The sequence below is a fragment of the Phyllobates terribilis genome, unplaced genomic scaffold, assembly GCF_046119375.1.
Source record: "Phyllobates terribilis strain yellow unplaced genomic scaffold, ASM4611937v1 Scaffold_2__4_contigs__length_985480577, whole genome shotgun sequence".
Taxonomy (NCBI): domain Eukaryota; kingdom Metazoa; phylum Chordata; class Amphibia; order Anura; family Dendrobatidae; genus Phyllobates; species Phyllobates terribilis.
In genome coordinates, this window is record NW_027362762.1 from 169,702,020 (window position 1) to 169,720,668 (window position 18,649).

Below are 18,649 nucleotides of genomic sequence, written 5' to 3' on the forward strand. Positions count from 1 at the left end.
AACTAGCGCACAAATTGGCCAATTCATGTGTGCCCACTAGCCATAACAAGGGGTACCTTTCTCTGGAGGGACCCTAATAATGTCTATCAGATATGCCTCTCTTAGGCCAAAATCCTTCAAATTTAAATGGTAGAGAAAGGTCGTCTTGTACCTGGTGGCACACATTAGTTGACAAATCTGTGCACTAAGTACCTTCATTTTATAAGTGCAGTCTATATAGCAGCAATGTAGTTTACATTTCACGTATTCAATTATTGCATATATAGTGGTGCTTGAAAGTTTGAGAACCCTTTAGAATTTTCCATATTTTAGCAGAAGTAGGATTGCTACTTCCAATAGGAAGCACTAGTGTTCAAGTTCTCTTCCTCGCTGAAGAGATAATTTGCATATTTAATTTCCCAGAGAAGTATGCAAGGTGTTTAAGTCTCCTCATACATGGCGTGCCAGACCAGGCTTGTCACTCTCCACAAGGAGAAACCTTACCCTTAGATCCCATATTTTAGCACAAATTTGACCAAAAATACATCAGTCCTAAAAGCAGATAAAGAGAATCAAACAAAAATAAAGAGTAAAAAATATTAGACTTTGTCATTTTTTAAATGAGAAAATAATTCAATATCCTATGTCTGAGTGTGGCAAAAAATGTGAACCTTTTCTTCTTTTCTTCAGTATCTGGTTTGACTCCTTGTGCAGCAATAACTGCATTGAAATGATTCCAGTAATTGTTAATTAGTCCTGCGTATCGTTTTGGAGGAAATTTAGTCCCTTTCTCCCTACAAAACAGCTTCAACTCAGTTATGATGGTAGGTTTTCTCCCGTGAACTGCTCTTTTAAGGTCCTTCCAGGTTAGGTCCTTCCACAACATTTCTATTGGATTAAGGTCAAGACTATGACTTGGCCAGAGAATGCCAAGAGTGTGCAAAGCAGTCATCAAAGCAAAAGGTGGCTACTTTGAAGAACCTAGAATATAAGACATATTTTCAGTTGTTTCACACTTTTTTGTTAACTATATAATTCCACATGTGTTAATTCATAGTTTTGATGCCTTCAGTGTGAATGTACAATTTTAATAGTCATGAAAATACAGAAAAATCTTTAAAAGAGTAGGTGTGTCCAAACTTTTGGTCTGTACTGTATATGTGTGCAGAACTATTGGGCAACAAAATTAAAAATGTAAATTTTCCATCTCAGTTGTTTATTTTCATCTGTTATAGTTTGAATAATAACCAAACAACTCAAAATGTACAAAAATACCTTTCTGACATTTAAAAAAAATAAATCAGTGACCAATAAAGCCACCCTTCTTTTCAATAACAGTCATATCTTCCATCCATGGAGTCTCTTAAAGAGAATCTGTCAGCCGGCTTTTGCTATGTGATCTGAGAACAGCATGGGGTAGGAGCTGAAACCATGATTCCAGCCAGTGGCGTAGGTAGAGTCTGATGGGCCCCAGTGCAAGATTTGGACTCGGGTCCCCCCCATTCAGGTATATAAGTCCCTCATCCTGACCCCATCCTGGTATATATGTTTATTATCCTGGGCCCCATCCTGGTATATATGTCCCTTATCCTGGTATTTATGTCCTTTATTCTAATGCCCTATCTTGGTATATACAGGTGCATCTCACTAAATTAGAATATCATCAAAAAGTTAATTTATTTCAGTTCTTCAATACAAAAAGTTACACTCATATATTGTATAGAGTCATTACAAACAGAGTGATCTATTTCAAGTGTTTATTTCTGTTAATGTTGATGATTATGGCTTACAGCCAATGAAAACACAAAAGTCATTATCTCAGTAAAATAAAATAATTAACAAAAAAACACCTGCAAAGGCTTCCTAAGCGTTTAAAAAGGTCCCTTAGTCTGTTTCAGTCGGCTCCACAATCATGGGGAAGACTGCTGACTTGACAGATGTCCAGAAGGCAGTCATTGACACACTCCACAAGGTCCCAGAATTCCAATTTTTATTTGGAAATCAAGGTCCCAGAGTCTGGAGGAAGAGTGGAGAGGCCACAATCCAAGCTGCTTGAAGTCTAATGTGACGTTTCCACAATCCGTGATGGTTTGGGGAGCCATGTCATCTGCTGGTGTAGGTCCACTGTGTTTTATCAAGACCAAAGTCAGCACAGCCGTCTACCAGGACATTTTAGAGCACTTCATGCTTCCCTCTGCCAACAAGCTTTTCGGAGACGGAAATTTCATTCTCCAGCAGGACTTGGCACCTGTCCACACTGCCAAAAGTACCAATACCTGGTTTACAAACACCAGTATCACTGTGATTGATTGGCCAGCAAACTCGCCTGACCTTAACCCCATAGAGAATCTATGGGGTATTGTCAAGAGGAAGATGAGACACCAGACCCAACAATGCAGATGAGCTGAAGGCTGCTATCAAAGCAACCTGGGCTTCCATAACACCTCAGCAGTGCCACAGGCTGATCACCTCCATGCCACGCCGCATTGATGCAGTAATTGATTCAAAAGGAGCCTCGACCAAGTATTGAGTGCATTTACTGAACATACATTTCAGTAGGCAAACATTTTGGATTTTAAAAACATTTTTCAAGCTGTTGTTATAAAGTATTCTAATTTACTGAGATAATGACTTTTGTGTTTTCATTGGCTGTAAGCCATAATCATCCACATTAACAGAAATAAACACTTGAAGTAGATCACCCTGTTTGTAATGAGTCTATATAATATGAGTTTCACTTTTTGTATTGAAGAACTGAAATAAATTAACTTTTTGATGATATTCTAATTTAGTGAGATGCACCTGTATATCCCCCATCCTGGCATATATATCCCCCATGCTGGTGTATGTCCCCTGTTCTGCCGCTGTTCTTTAATATATAGAAAAAAAAATATTATACTCACCTCCCATCTGCTCTCACACTGCGCTGATTCCTCTTCTGAAGCCAGCAGCTAACTTCAGCTTGCAAGTGACGGGAGCGCATGACGTCTGTGCCATGCTCCCCCAGTCAGGTGCACGCCAACATCAGATGCTGGCCTCTGATTGTCCGACAGCGTGTATTGCCACGCACGGACTCGACAGGTCTGTGCGCCACAATACACTTCAGCTGAATGTGCATCTGAGGACGCACATCCAGCTGAAGTATTTGCTGGCATTGGCAGGCCCCTCTGCGACTGCGGTAGTTAAGCCCCTAATTCCAGCAATGTGTCACTTACAAGGCTGTGTGTTTCTGTTTCAATAAAGAAGTGTTTAACCCCTTAAGCCCCGCGGGTGGTTTGCACGTTAATGACCGGGCCAATTTTTACAATTCTGACCACTGTCACTTTATGAGGTAATTACTCTCGAACGCTTCAACGGATCCCCCTGATTCTGAGATTGTTTTTTCGTGACATATTGTACTTCATGATTGTGGAAAAATTTCTTCGATATCACTTGCGTTTATTTGTGAAAAAAACGGAAATTTGGCGAAAATTTTGAAAATTTTGCAATTTTCAAAATTTGAATTTTTAAGCCCTGAAATCAGAGCGATATGTCACACAAAAGAGTTAATAAATAACATTTCCCACATGTCTACTTTACATCAGCACAATTTTGGAACCAAAATTTTTTTTTGTTAGGGAGCTATAAGGGTTAAAAGTTGACCAGCGATTTCTCATTTTTCCAACAAAATTTACAAAACCATTTTTTTAGGGACCACATCACATTTGAAGTCACTTTGAGAGGTCTTTATGACAGAAAATACCCAAAAGTGACACCATTCTAAAAACTGCACCCCTCAAGGTGCTCAAAACCACATTCAAGAACTTTATTAACCCTTCAGGTGCTTCACAGGAATTTTTTGAATGTGGAAGAAAAAAATGAACATTTAACTTTTTTCACAAAAATGTTAATTTAGACCCAATTTTTTTTATTTTTACAGGGGTAACAAGAAAAAATGGACCCCAAAATTTGTTGTGCAATTTCCCCTGGGCACGCAGATACCCAATATTTGGGGAAAAAATACTGTTTGGGCGCACGGCAGGGCTCGGAAGGGAAGGAGCGCTATTTGACTTTTTGATTGTAAAATTTGCTTGAATAATTAGCGGACGCCATGTTGTGTTTGGAGAGCCCATGTGTGCCCAAACTTTGGAGCTCCCCCACAAGTGACCCCATTTTGGAAACTAGACCCCCCAAGGCACCTTTCTAGATGCATAGTGAGCACTTGGAACCCCCAGGTGCTTCACAAATTGATTCGTAACAATGAAAAAGTGAAAAAAAAAAACACTTTTTCATTTTTATGAATCAATTTGTGAAGCACCTGAGTGTTCCAAGTGCTCACAATGCATCTAGATAGGTGCCTTGGGGGGTCTAGTTTCCAAAATGGGGTCACTTGTGGGGGAGCTCCAATGTTTGGGCACACAGCGGCTCTCCAAACGCAACATGGTGTCGCTAACAATTTGAGCCGATTTTCCGTTAAATTTGTTAGAGGACACCATGTTGCATTTAGAGAGTCCCTGTGTGCCCAAACATTGGAGCTCCCCCACAAGTGACCCCATTTTGGAAACTAGACCCCCCAAGGCACCTATCTAGATGCATAGTGAGCACTTGGAACCCCCAGGTGCTTCACAAATTGATTCGTAACAATGAAAAAGTGAAAAAAAAAACACTTTTTCATTTGTATGAATCAATTTGTGAAGCACCTGAGGGTTCCAAGTGCTCACTATGCATCTAGATAGGTGCCTTGGGTGGTCTAGTTTCCAAAATGGGGTCACTTGTGGGGGAGCTCCAATATTTGGGCACACAGCGGCTCTCTAAATGCAACATGGTGTCCGCTAACAAATTTAACGCAAAATTGGCTCAAATTGTTAGCGACACCATGTTGCGTTTGGAGAGCTGCTGTGTGCCCAAACATTGGAGCTCCCCCACAAGTGACCCCATTTTGGAAACTAGACCCCCCAAGGCACCTATCTAGATGCATAGTGAGCACTTGGAACCCCCAGGTGCTTCACAAATTGATTCGTAACAATGAAAAAGTGAAAAAAAAAACACTTTTTCATTTTTATGAATCAATTTGTGAAGCACCTGGGGGTTCCAACTGCTCACTATGCATCTAGATAGGTGCCTTGGGGGGTCTAGTTTCCAAAATGGGGTCACTTGTGGGAGAGCTCCAATGTTTGGGCACACAGGGACTCTCTAAATGCAACATGGTATCCGCTAACAAATTGAATGGAAAATCGGCTCAAATTGTTAGCGGACACCACATTGCGTTTGGAGAGCTTCTCTGTGCCCAAACTTTGGAGCTCCCCCACAAGTGACCCCATTTTGGAAACTAGACCCCCCAAGGCACCTTTCTAGATGCATAGTGAGCACTTGGAACCCCCAGGTGCTTCACAAATTGATTGACATTTTTTGATCGCTTTCTATTCCGATTTTTGGGAGGCAGAATAAACAAAAACCAACAATTCAGGAATTGTTTTTTTTATTTTTTTTTTATTCTGTTCCGCGTGTGGTAAAATTGATGAGGCAGCTTTACTCTTCGGGTCAGTACGTTTACAGCGGTACCACATTTGTATAATTTTTCTATGTTTTGGCGCTTATACACAATAAAAGCTATTTTATAGAAAAAAATATTTTTTAGTATCGCTTTATTCTGAGAGCTATAACTTTTTTATTTTTCGGCTGATGGAGCTATATGGCGGCTTGTTTTTTGCGGGACGAGATGACGTTTTCAGCGGTATCATTTTTATTTATATGCGTCTTTTTGATCGCGTGTTATTCCACTTTTTGTTTGGCGGTATGGTGATAAAGCATTGTTTTTTGCTTGGGTTTTTTTTTTTTTTTTTTACCGTGTTCACTGAAGGGGTTAACTAGTGGGACAGTTTTATAGGTCAGGTTGTTCCGGACGCGGCGATACCAAATATGTGTACTTTTATTGTTTTTTTTTTATTTTTTTTATAATAATATTTATTGATGGGTACATTATATTTTTATTTTTGGTGTATTATTTTTTTTATTTTTTTATAATATTTTTGCACATTTTTTTTTTTTTTTTTTCCACTTTCACACAGTTTATACACTTTATTACTTTGTCCCACTCTGGGACTTTCACTTTTTTTTTTCTGATCGCCTGCATGGCACAGGAATGGAGCACCATCCCTATGCCATGAAGGCTGTCAGAAGTGCACAGTGTGAAGATTGCTTGGAGATGCACTGCGCATGTCCAAGCAATCTTCCTGCTCTCTGGTGACCCGGATGTTGTCATGACGACATCGGGTCGTCATGGCAACACCCGGGAAGCCTTTGCAGACTGCGCTGGAAGCCGGAAGAGGAGGTGAGTATCGGCGATCACCTCCCCTTGCCCCCGCAATGCCGCGATCGACTTCGATCGACTTCGATCGCAGCATCGCGGGGGTTAATGTGCTGGGAGCGGTGCGTGACCGCTCCCTGCACATAGTACCGGGTGTCAGCTATGACAATCAGCTGACACCCGGCGGCGATCGCGCCCGCACAGCCTGTGTGCGCGCGCGATCGCCATGACGTACTAATACGGGTCTGGCTCTTAAGTCCCAGGGCACAGACGCGTATTAGTACGTCAGATGTTATTAAGGGGTTAATCATCAAGAGATTCTCACTATCTGACTAGCTGCCTCATGCTTGCTGGTCCAATCACACCCCAAGTACTGATTAGCAGCCCTCTGTCAATATATAATGTACAGAGAAAGCTGTGGTGTGGTCGGGCTCAAAATTCCAAGCTCTGCTAAATCTGCAGCAGAGAAAACTGTGATTCTGTCACAACTGCTGCACCCAATAAACTAAGTGATATAATATTGGAATCAGGGTCTCAGCCCCTTCATAATGCTACTGTCAGATTACATAGCAAAAACTTGCTGACAGTTTCACTTTATTGTGTGGAGAATCAATAACAGTCTCTCAAACACTGTTCAGTGAAGTGACTATTTTCCTTTAATGTAAATCTCCCATTTAAAACAGGCCTACAAGTTCTCAATAGGATTTTGGTCAGGTGAGGAAGGGGCCCTGCCATAATTGTTTCAAAGGCTATGTTCACAGGTTGTTTACTTTCACACTTTTGTCAGTCATTGAGTTGGTCAGGTATTGTTCAATTTCACACCTTAGTCAGCCATTCTTTACTTTTCACACATCACCAATCCTAATTAAATTGTACTAATCCTCAACTGCCATTCTCAGGTGATGAGACCAAGACATTATGGTGTAAACTTGGGAAAATCACAAAAATAAGTGTTTCACATACTGCTGTACCTGCTTTTTTTCACTGAAAACGCAGCAAAAGCTGATAACTGCGTTTTTTGCTGCATTTTTGTACTTACTCATTGGTTTCTATGGGTGAAAAAGTGCTGAAAAAAGCTGAAAGAAGTGGCATGCAGTTTTAAAAAATGCAGCAGTTTTCCAATTCAGTCAGGAAAATAAACCAATGTTTGTGCATGAGATTTCGGAAATCTTCTGTAAAATGCCACAAAAACGCAATGTGTGAACATAGCCTTAAGTTGTTTCCCCAGGAGCAAAGTTAATTTAAATTTAATAGATCTTGGAATAATAATTTCCACAATTGGGTGTTTTAAAAATGTTCCTGTGCTGAGATAATCTTATAAATGTGCCCTTGCTATGTACTATGTAATGGCTGTGTCTCACAGTGCAGGAACATGGTCTGATCATACCACCATGCCCTACATTACAGCAGGGGCTTACAAATGATTCTTTTTGTGAGGCTAATTATTTCACTGCCTGTTTTTTAAGCAATGGAGGCCTGGTAGGTAGCGTATGGCTTCGAGGCGTGGTTTACAGAACAAAATGAAACAGAACTATTAAATTTTATATTTAATCCAAAACGATAGGCAGTGTTTATAAAAAATATACAAAAGATTTTACAAAGGGGACAAACCAATACAGCATATACAGTTACATAAAATAAAACGGATAAAACAAAAGAAACTTACTACGCCACTCACAGAGATGAGTCAACTTAGCCGAAGGAGCACTACGATTGGGGATGTTCAGTGAACAGGATTCATGCATACACAGTGTGTACAGTACCTCTCTACAGGAACACAGATCATAATTTGCCTTGATCTTTTATCAGCACCTGAGTTACACCCACACACCCCTTCCCTCCCACCCCCGTGACGACCTCACGTGAGCCGGATTGTGGGCTGTCGTCAGCCCTTTAGGATTTTATGAAATTCCCAACTTATGCGATAACTCCTCTCCAGATGATCGCAGAAGTTCGAGATCGCCAACATATTTTTTATTGGGATTTTATGGTTATCCAGTGACCAAACATGACCTGGTCGTTGTCAGCGGTCTGCCCATTATTGATTTGTGGCTTATAGGCAGGGGTTACAGTTATGAGAAAATATGCATCTTCTTCCCTGATTCGTCCTGAAAGTGTATGTCCCATCACTATTGCATTTATACAAACTCCAATATTCAATATTTTCTTTCTGAGACCTATGTCTGGGCCCAATGTGGTATGATCCGACAATGTTCCTGCACGATCATCTACAGAACTTACACAGTACATAGCAAGGGTTCATTTATTGGATTATCTCAGCGCAGGAACATTTTTTAAACACATGCAATTGTGGAACTTATTCAAAGATCTATTCATTAAAATATCGATTAAAATTAACTTTGTGGTAAAACCCCTTTAATGCCTTTACTGACAGCCAAGCAATGGAGGACTTCGATGCATGCGATGGAGCTTTGTCCATTGGAGGTATTCTTGAAAGATGCAGACTTTTTCCTGTACCACTGCTTGAAGAAAGTGTCTTCTAAAAACTGTCAGTAGGTTTGGGAGTTAATTCTGAGTCCTTCTTCAATCCAAACAGGTCCAACTAGCTCATCTTTAATTAGCTAGTTAAAGCCAGTAGCAGTACCCCACCTCCACCTTGCTGGTGTCTTAGTCGAAGTGTAGGTCTGTGCCCATTACTAATCCAGCCAAGGGCTCATCAATCTGGTCCATAAAGAGTCACTCTTATCTCATCAGTCCATAAAGCCTTTGATAATCTGTCTTCAAATATTTCTTGGCCCAATGATGACATTTCCACTTCTGTGTCTTGTTCAGTGGAGGTCGGGTTTCAGCCTTCCTTACCTTGGCCATGTCACTGAACACCTTGTACTTATGGGCACTCAAAGGATGTTGCAGTTCTGGAATAAGACAGCTCTGGAGGATAATTTGGGTAATTTCACAATTGAATCTTCTCAAATCTTTGTCAGTTAATGTGCGTCTTTTTTTCTGATTATGCTTTTTTGTAACTCTGTTGACTATTTGTAAAAAACGTTCGATGTTCTATGATCATGCCCCAATATGTTAGACATTTAAAATCTACTGCTTACCTCTGTAAAACTTGACAATTTTTGACTTTTCAGAGTCTGTTAAATCTCTTTTTGGCCCACTTTGCCTGAGGAAAACAAGCTGCTTAAAATTTCAGCACACCTTGATAAAGGGTATTGTATCCTTAGGCCACACTCTTCCTCATTACACAAATACACATCACCTGATCTGCTTTATCCAAAAAGAATTCATGTTTATACAGCTTGGAGTATAAAAGTATGCATAAAAATGATGATGTGGTCAAAATACTCACAAATAAGTGACAGCGACCAGTCTGTATAAAGTGTTGGGTTTAGAAATTCACCAGGTCTCCACTGCTTGCAATAATCCATCATCTGGTACATTAAAATTCAACAAATTATCACAGTTCACCTTCTTCTAAAGCATAAAATAATCTTTTCATTTTTTTCCGGACATTGCTACTTTTTATCTGTGGACTTGTTATAAAAGAAGAATCACATGTGCTTCTTTATTCATTTCTGTATTCTCTCTTTGATTCTCCTGCATGGCATAACATATCCTAAAGGATTTCTTGCCTGATGGCCAATATGTATATACTTTTATCAATTTCCAAAATCAAGAGATATTTATTTGCCGAACTCTATATTTTATATCACTGAGAATGCTCCAAAGCTGGCATTGATTTTGGGTGATTTTGCCTGTAGGAAACCTAATCATGTTCTTTTTTTAATGGATTAATGGCCCAAGCTTTACACAGTGCCGGGAGGTTTAGTGAGGAGGACCTTGTTTTCCATGAATATATAATTTTTCCCTAGTCTACATGCTACTTTTCTCCTGATGTAAGGTGCTTGAGCGAGGTAGTCGTGGGCAAGCTGCTGCTTCTGCTAGCTCTGGCACTCTACAGACAAATCGTTTCCCCATCCCCATGTGCTGCTGTGTGTGTGGTGCATAACACTTACCTCTGACCTGCAGGCCTCCTCTATCTCCAGGAATTCCTCTTCTGGAACCAGTATAGCAAACAATCCAGGGGACACGAGATTCATAAAAACAATCAAACTTTTACTAGGTAACTGACAGTCTTTACAAAGAAGCATAAAGGCCCAACTGATTGTCATCTTTCCCACAGGTACTGGACACAACTTCAGCCCTGGTTCTTGGTATGGGTAGAGCATTCCTCTTGCTAACTTCCCTAGCACTAAGAATTCTTCTCCACCACTAGCAGTATATTCAGATTCCATCACCCTCCACCTCTGAGAGTTTGAGTCCCTTTTCTCCTGCAGCTTAGCAGGCTGAGTGTGCCCAAGGGCCCCGATATCAATCTCGAGGTTCCCAGGCTGGCGAGGGGACTCACACGGAGGGGTTCTTTGGCAATCCACTGCCCCGAGGTTTTAGGACCACGTTGTCCCTAGCAGCCTTTGACCTGCGACTGCCACTTGTCACCTCTCACTACTGACTAACTGTCACTTCCTGAACTTGACACTAACTCTCAGTTCCCCCCTCCCTCAACTGGGCGGGCCTTTACAGTTAACCCTACCTAGGCTAAACTGCAGCCCCAGAAGGTTCTACCTTCAGAAACACGCATTTAACACCTTAGAGTGTCAGAGAACAGACCTTCGCCTTCACCACTCCTACACTAACTCACGTTTTTTTGTTGCTGTTGTTGTTGTTCTTGCTGTTCTCTGTTCCTGAGATATTGCCCCTACTTCCTTGCACATAAATTTAGTCTTATTAGCCAAGGTGGCATGATGCTCTAGAATATTCTCATAGAAAAGACTTAAGGATGACACCCCCTTGGATAACAAAATTAGATTTGCATAAAACGAAGAGGGGGCTATATTTCAGGAATGCGGGGGGGGGGGGGGGGGGGTGCAGGAACAAAAAAAATGCCAGATTAATTTAGACCAAGTAAAAAAAAAATCATATTTATGGCAAGTGATGAGTCCTGTTGCCCAGTCAATTGGTTATTTTGGTCATAGACACTGGATACTGACCAAAAGGCAAATCTTTTGAGATTCACAGAACTGTGACAGTGGTACTAATCACTTCTAATATGAAACCCTTGAGATTTGGACAGTGACAAAGGGTGTGACAAGAACCTGAGCATAGAATTTGGAACTGGACAGAAAACATAACATAAACATTACATGAAAGGAGATTGATAGTTGAACTGCAATTTAACGAATGATTGTCTTCTGAATGATCTTTACGCAGGTGCAGCCATACACATTTCAGTTCATATTGGCCACTACAGTCATTCAAACAGGGCAACCATGTTTCTTATAACATTTTTTCATAAAAAGATCAGTAATGAAAGAAAGATCTTTGATCCAACTATTAGATGAAAGATTCAAAAGTGGCCAACTTAATTTCAGACAAAATTTTTCTCAAATGAAAGGGAACCTGTAAGGTCCCCTACATGGTAAAGATCACTGTTATATATGCCATATCCAATATTCTAATAATGTCTTTTAAATGACACAATAACATTTTTACGTTTTAAAAATGAAGTTTACTGTACTGCTCAGCATATGGTAACAAGGTAACACTAGTCCAGAACAGGACAGTTAGGGGACCTTACAGGTTCCCTTTAAAGTTAAAATTGTCAATTTCCATCAACCTTAACCTAATAGTCATGGCCGAAAGTGTTGGCACCCTTGAAATTGTTCCAGAAAATGAAGCATACATATCTCCCCGAAAATGATGGCACCTTGGGCTATGTTCACACGTAGCGTCTTTGATGCATTTTTGCACTTTTGTATTGCTTTCAACCGTGACAAATGCATTCACCAGGAAATGTCATTTTAACATTTTACAACCTTATCTGGCCATGTGGTGTGTGAGACATCCTGTTTCATTTATGAAGGAGGGACTCTGAAAGTCACAAAGCCTATTTTTATAGGGCCATCAGGTGGCCTTTAATATTCTTAAAGGGCCAGCAGTCGGCCCTCACTATTTTTAGAGAGCCATCAGCCGGGTATGCTTTGTTGTTCCCATTACTAAAGAGTGAGTCTCCTATACTGTTATTGCGTATGCAGTGAGTGGCAGGGCTGACCAAAATTTGGACGCTCCCCAATACCCCTTTGAAACTTTGGACGCACCCCAATGCCCCTTTGAAGAGACTTAGAGGAGGGCCTCCTGAAAACAATGTTCCCATTATTAGGAAGTGGGTCTCCCATTATGTTTGCCTATGCAGTGAATGCAAGGGTTGCCAAAAATTTGGAGGCACTCCAATGCCCCCTGGAAGAGAAGTGGAGGTCAGAGGGCCTCCTTAAAACAATGTTCCCATTATTAGGAAGTGGGTCTCCCATAGTGTCGGCCTATGCAGTGAATGCAAGGGCTGCCAAAATTTGGGAGGCACTCCAATGCCCCTTGGAAGAGACATGGAGGTCAGGGGGCCTCCTGAAAGCAATGTTCCCATTATTAGGAAGTGGGTCTCCCATAGTGTTGGCCTTTGCAGTGAATGCAAGTGCTGCCAAAAATTTGGAGGCACTCCAATGCCTTTTGGAAGAGACGTAGAGGGCCGCATGAAAAAATATTCCCATTATTAGGAAATGGGTCTCCTATAGTGTTGGCCTATGCAGTGAATGCAAGGGCTGCCAAAATTGGGAGGCACTACAATGCCCCTTGGAAGAGACGTAGAGGGCCTCATGAAAAAATGTTCCCATTATTAGGAAGTGGGTCTCCCATAGTGTTGGCCAATGCAGTGAATGCAAGGGCTACTAAAAGTTGGGAGGCACTCCAATGCACTTTGGAAAAGACATGGAGGAGGGCCTCATGAAAAAATGTTCCCATTAGAAAGGAGTCGGTCTCCTATACTAGTAATGCCCATGCACTAAGTGTATGGGCTGACAAACATTTACCCCTGGGGGGTATACATGAACATACTGTATAATATAAATTTTTACGGGCATCATAAATACCTTTTAAAAAAATTATGTGGGTGTTGCATCACGGACCACGGTCACCTTGGTGATATGGTGGTGGAGGATGAGGAGAAGGAGGAGGACAAGAGAAAATAACCAAAATCAGTATACCCATGTGCGGGTGTGAAAAGGTGCATGGGAATACACCTCCCAAGAAAAGACACTGGATTTGAGTTTAAGTTACGCTGCTATAATTTGGTGGTGTTGAGAAGTCTGGCCCAATCCAGCCCTTGTTCATTTTTATAAGAGTCAGCTTGTCAGCATTTTCAGTTGACAGGCGGATGCGCTTATCAGTTATAATTCCACCAGTGGCACTAAAAACCCGCTCTGATAAAATGCTAGCGGCAGGGCAGGCCAGGACCTCCAAGGCGTAGAGAGCCAGTTCATTCCAAGTGTCCAGCTTGGATACCTAATAATTATAAGGCACAAAGGAATCCCGGAGGACATTGGTACAGTCGTCAAGGTACTCCCTCAGCATCTTCCCAAACTTTGTACTCCTTGTAAGAGATCCCCGCGCCTCAGGGCCTGTGCGATGGGAGGGGCTGAGAAAACGGTCCCAGAACTTTGACAGTGTTCCCCTGCCTCTGCTGGATTGAAATTGTGTCTCTCTCGCCTGTACTCCTTGGTTGTCCAACGAACTGTGACCTCTGCTGCCAGCGTTTTCAGATGGGAATTTTTTTAATAGTTCCGCAACAAGGGCCTTCTGGTACTGCCCCATTTCTGTAGACCTGTCCGCCTCAGGAATAAGAGATAGAAAGTTCTCCTTGAAGCGTGTGTCTAGAAGTGTCACCAACCAGTAATGACTGTCACCCAAAATTTTGAGAACACGAAGGTCACTGGAAAGGCAGCGTAACATAAACTCAGCCATGCGTGCCCGACTGATAACAAGCAAGACTTCCGTGTCCTCACCAAGAGGACGACTGATCATGCTCTCCTCCTCTACCTCCTCCTCCCTGTCCTCAGGCCATCAACGCTGAACAGACGGTATGAAAGTTGTGCAGGTAGTACTGTTGCGCCCCTGAGGGTTCGGTCGCCACAAGGGGGGATACTGCAGCCTGTCAGCAGGTGTAGTGTTTCCTCACCCAGGTAAGGAAGGTGTAGTAATCAGGACCCTGTCTTGCATCCAACACTACACACTCCTGACCTATGGGGGGCAAGTATGCACCATAGTGCTGCCTCAGCAGGATCACGAGTGGGGGGAACCAAAAGTTAGGGGAACCATGTAGTGGGTGAAGGGTGTAGAACACACTTTTAGTTTGCACACATAGTTTCATATATAATAGCCAGCCATCTTAAGCACAAGGTTCTTGATTGTTAGTTCTTTGGAGTGTAATCTTGACAGCTGGCAGCGGCCATGTGTTGGAGCCTGCAGCATGTTGAAGATGCACGGTCTTCGTGCTCTGACCTTGACACGAGGAGCGGGAAGGAGTTAACAGAGTCTCTACCCCAGTCAAGTTCCCTTGCTTAAGAAGGTCGGGAGCTATAGTGAGAGCTCCACAAGCAAAAGGATCCCAGGGAGCATGGACGGAGCGGCGTACGCCACTTGTACTCTCCATTCTGGCCCTGCCAGAGGGACTCCTGCTGAAAGAGGGGTACTCGCCCCTGACATCTGACTTTGTCACTATAAGTCTCTGTCAGAGAAGCCCGGTAGGCTACAGTGGATCCCGTTGGGTGACAGGCGGAACGGAATTGCCGCCTTACCCTATATCTGTGCATAGTCCGGAGGGATACCCAGCCTTTACACGCACACGGACAGGAGAGGTTCGAAGGGGACTGTTAGGAACACTCTGAGGGTCTTGATCCAGGCACCTGAAGCACCTGGGTGCGCTGAGCCCTCATCCCTGGTGGCCGCAGTCATCCGTGAGGAGCACGGAGAAGCCTTGCGGCTGAGTTAAAAGAACTGTGAGTAAAAACCCTGGAAGACTATCCCTATGGCCTCCGGACTCTTTATTACACACTGTACCACACTGCATCTGAGTGACCCAGGACTACTCTCCCCATCCTCCTGTCACATCTGCCCTGAGGCACAGCTCCGCCTGTGGGGAGTTATACCATCGCAAGCTGCCACAACACCCGGCCTCAGAGGACTGCTAGCAGCGCTGGTGGCTCATCACCAGACACCGCAGGTGGCGTAGTCGTTAAAACCACTCAAGCCTGAATGCCCTAACATCATTTTTAATGTGACGGCCCTGGGCACGGGACGGGTCCGGTCCACGACTGCATCCTCCACTAACATCTGACCCGGTTCCGAGTACCCCCCACCATCTTTTCCCAGGGCAGGGCTGCGAGCGTCACATCACTGGCGTAGTCGGCAGGATCTCGTGCCCGCAGCAACGGAGAAGATTGCCCATTGCTACCGGGTACTGCGCGCCTTTTTCCACAGACTGTCGTTTTTCACTTAAAATGGTGCCCGCCCAAGAAGAACGGACGCCATAATGTGCAGAAAGGACAGCGCTTCAAAACCTCCCATCGTGGGCCTGGCTCCCCAATGGCGCCAAAAGAGCAGACCGCCCCCTCCATTAGAGACTGTCCGCGGGGTAGTGTCCATCACCCCGGAGGGGGCGTCCGAGGGAGTGCCAGTAGGCCTGCAGCCCAGGAGCCGCCCTAAAAAGAGGTGGAGACGAAGAAGTGCGGCCATTGCTGTGCGAGTTCCAGCATCGTCACCACGAGCAGCGACGATGGATGCCAGCGGAGACGGAGCCAGAACCCCTCCCTACCTGGGAGCCCCTGCGGTCCCTAGCTATGGACCGGGTAACCTGGCCAGGAAGCAAATGGAGGCGGCTATGCGGAAGCGAGAGGAGCGGCGGCGAAACAGTGAGGCCTTGACCCAGGAGGTGGCTGCCCCAGAAGGAGAGTCCCTGGAGGGCGCCTGCGGCCTAGCAGCAGGTGAGTTGGAAGCCCTTACCCTGGCCGCGGAACAGGCCGAGCCCCTCCTGGACCTGTGGTCCGAGTGCCAGTTCCCAGGTGCGGTATCCTGGGAGGAAGCCTTCTCCGCGCAGCTCCAACCCGACGCCATGACCGGAGACCTCCGTGGTCTCTCACCTCCCGGTCCGGAGGAACCCGGTTCTGCATGGGGGTCCACGGGCCCCAACCCGGACTGGTCCTCATACTCGGGCCTGCTGCAGCAACCCCTAATGCCGCTTCCGGCCCCCTCCGTTACCTGCCCGGCGGCAGAAGAGTGGGCCTGGGAAAACCAGGGGGGCGAGCTAATGGGCTTCCCCAGGGAGACCCGAGTGGAAGCTCAGAGGAGGAGCGAGTATTGCTCCCAGCAGATCCAGCAGCTGAGTCGGGAGCGGCAGGAACGGGAGCTTCGCTGCGAGCAGCTTCAAGTGCGGGTCAAAGCTGCCAAGTCCCGGGCCCGCCAGAAGGAGGCGTCCAACCCAAGCCCCCATGAAGAAGGGCAGGTGGTCCGCTTCCACCGTGAGGCAGGATGGGGCTTCATAAGGAGTCCCGGCTGGAGCGGGACGTCTTCTTTAACCGGCGTGACGTCGAGCCCCAGCTCAAGAAGGGACACCCTGGCCGGAACCTCACCCCGGGTGATATAGTGACTTTCACCCGCCACCGTGGAGAGCGAGGCTGGTACGCCCTGGATATCCATAAAGTGTCCAGGAGCGAGGCCCCTGCGCGCTCCGCTGCGGAGGACCGGCTAGCCTCTGTCGGGAGGAATGAGCCCTTTCCCCGGCGGGAACCCATGGACTGAGCAGCCCCCGGCTGCTGTTGCAGTTTGAAAGTTTAATTGTTGTGTTTTATATGTTTTTCCCCATTTCCAGAGACATTGGTCCCTGTGGACTATGGCAGGGGGCAGACTTTCTTTGTAAACAGTTATGCATATAGTTAGGTGCTTCCTATTGGTTTTATGCAAAACCGTGCCTCTTCTTCTACCTCAGACCTCAGAAGCAAAACCTGTCTGGAGTGGCACGTTTGGAGGTTCATCACCGGATCTTCATGCCCTGCAGCCACCCCAGGGCCCACGTGAGTGTTTAGGACAGGTCCCACTTGCTACTGAACTGCCTCTTGCTACCTCATTTTAAACAAGTCTGCTGCCATAGTCAAAAGTCTCTTGCTCTAATTTATACTTTTGTATTTTTATACTTTTGTACTTTTATATTTATGCAACGTTTAAGAAAAGTACCTCCCATAAAGGGAAGATTGTTATGTTTATATGAAAATGTCTTTACCAGGCTTTACTCTCTTTGCAGCCCGCGGACGTGCTGTGTTTTACCAGGGGGGAATGTGACGCCCCTGAGGGTTCGGTCGCCACAAGGGGGGATACTGTAGCCTGTCAGCAGGTGTAGTGTTTCCTCACCCAGGTAAGGAAGGTGTACTAATCAGGACCCTGTCTTGCATCCAACACTACACACTTCTGACCTATGGGGGGCAAGTATGCACCATAGTGCTGCCTCAGCAGGATCACGAGTGGGGGGAACCAAAAGTTAGGGGAACCATGTAGTGGGTGAAGGGTGTAGAACACACTTTTAGTTTGCACACATAGTTTCATATATAATAGCCAGCCATCTTAAGCACAAGGTTCTTGATTCTTAGTTCTTTGGAGTGTAATCTTGACAGCTGGCAGCGGCCATGTGTTGGAGCCTGCAGCATGTTGAAGATGCACGGTCCTCGTGGTCTGACCTTGACACGAGAAGCGGGAAGGAGATAACAGAGTCTCTACCCCGGTCAAGTTCCCTTGCTTAAGAAGGTCGGGAGCTATAGTGAGAGCTCCCCAAGCAAAAGGATCCCAGGGAGCACGGACGGAGCGGCGTACGCCACCTGTACTCTCCATTCAGGCCCTGCCAGAGGGACTCCTGCTGCAAGAGGGGTACCGGCCCCTGACATCTGACTTTGTCACTATAAGTCTCTGTCAGAGAAGCCCGGTAGGCTACAGTGGATCCCGTTGGGTGACAGGCGGAACGGAATTGCCGCCTTACCCTATATCTGTGCATAGTCCGGAGGGATACCCAGCCTTTACACGCACACGGACAGGAGAGGTTTGAAGGGGACTGTTAGGAACACTCTGAGGGTCTTGATCCAGGCACCTGAAGCACCTGGGTGCGCTGAGCCCTCATCCCTGGTGGCCGCAGTCATCCGTGAGGAGCACGGAGAAGCCTTGCGGCTGAGTTAAAAGAACTGTGAGCAAAAACCCTGGAAGACTATCCCTATGGCCTCCGGACTCTTTATTACACACTGTACCACACTGCGCCTGAGTGACCCAGGACTACTCTCCCCATCCTCCTGTCACATCTGCCCTGAGGCACAGCTCCGCCTGTGGGGAGTTATACCATCGCAAGCTGCCACAACACCCGGCCTCAGAGGACTGCTAGCAGCGCTGGTGGCTCATCACCAGACACCGCAGGTGGCGTAGTCGTTAAAACCACTCAAGCCTGAATGCCCTAACATCATTTTTAATGTGACGGCCCTGGGCACGGGACGGGTCCGGTCC

General features: G+C 45.1%; 1 protein-coding gene across 1 annotated transcript in view; it reads left to right on the top strand.

Annotated features, from left to right (window-relative positions):
* The window catches only part of CDK4 (cyclin dependent kinase 4), a 283,108-nt gene that overhangs the window by 14,099 nt on the left and 250,360 nt on the right, over nucleotides 1–18,649 (top strand). The gene's annotated exons all lie outside the window — the stretch shown is intronic.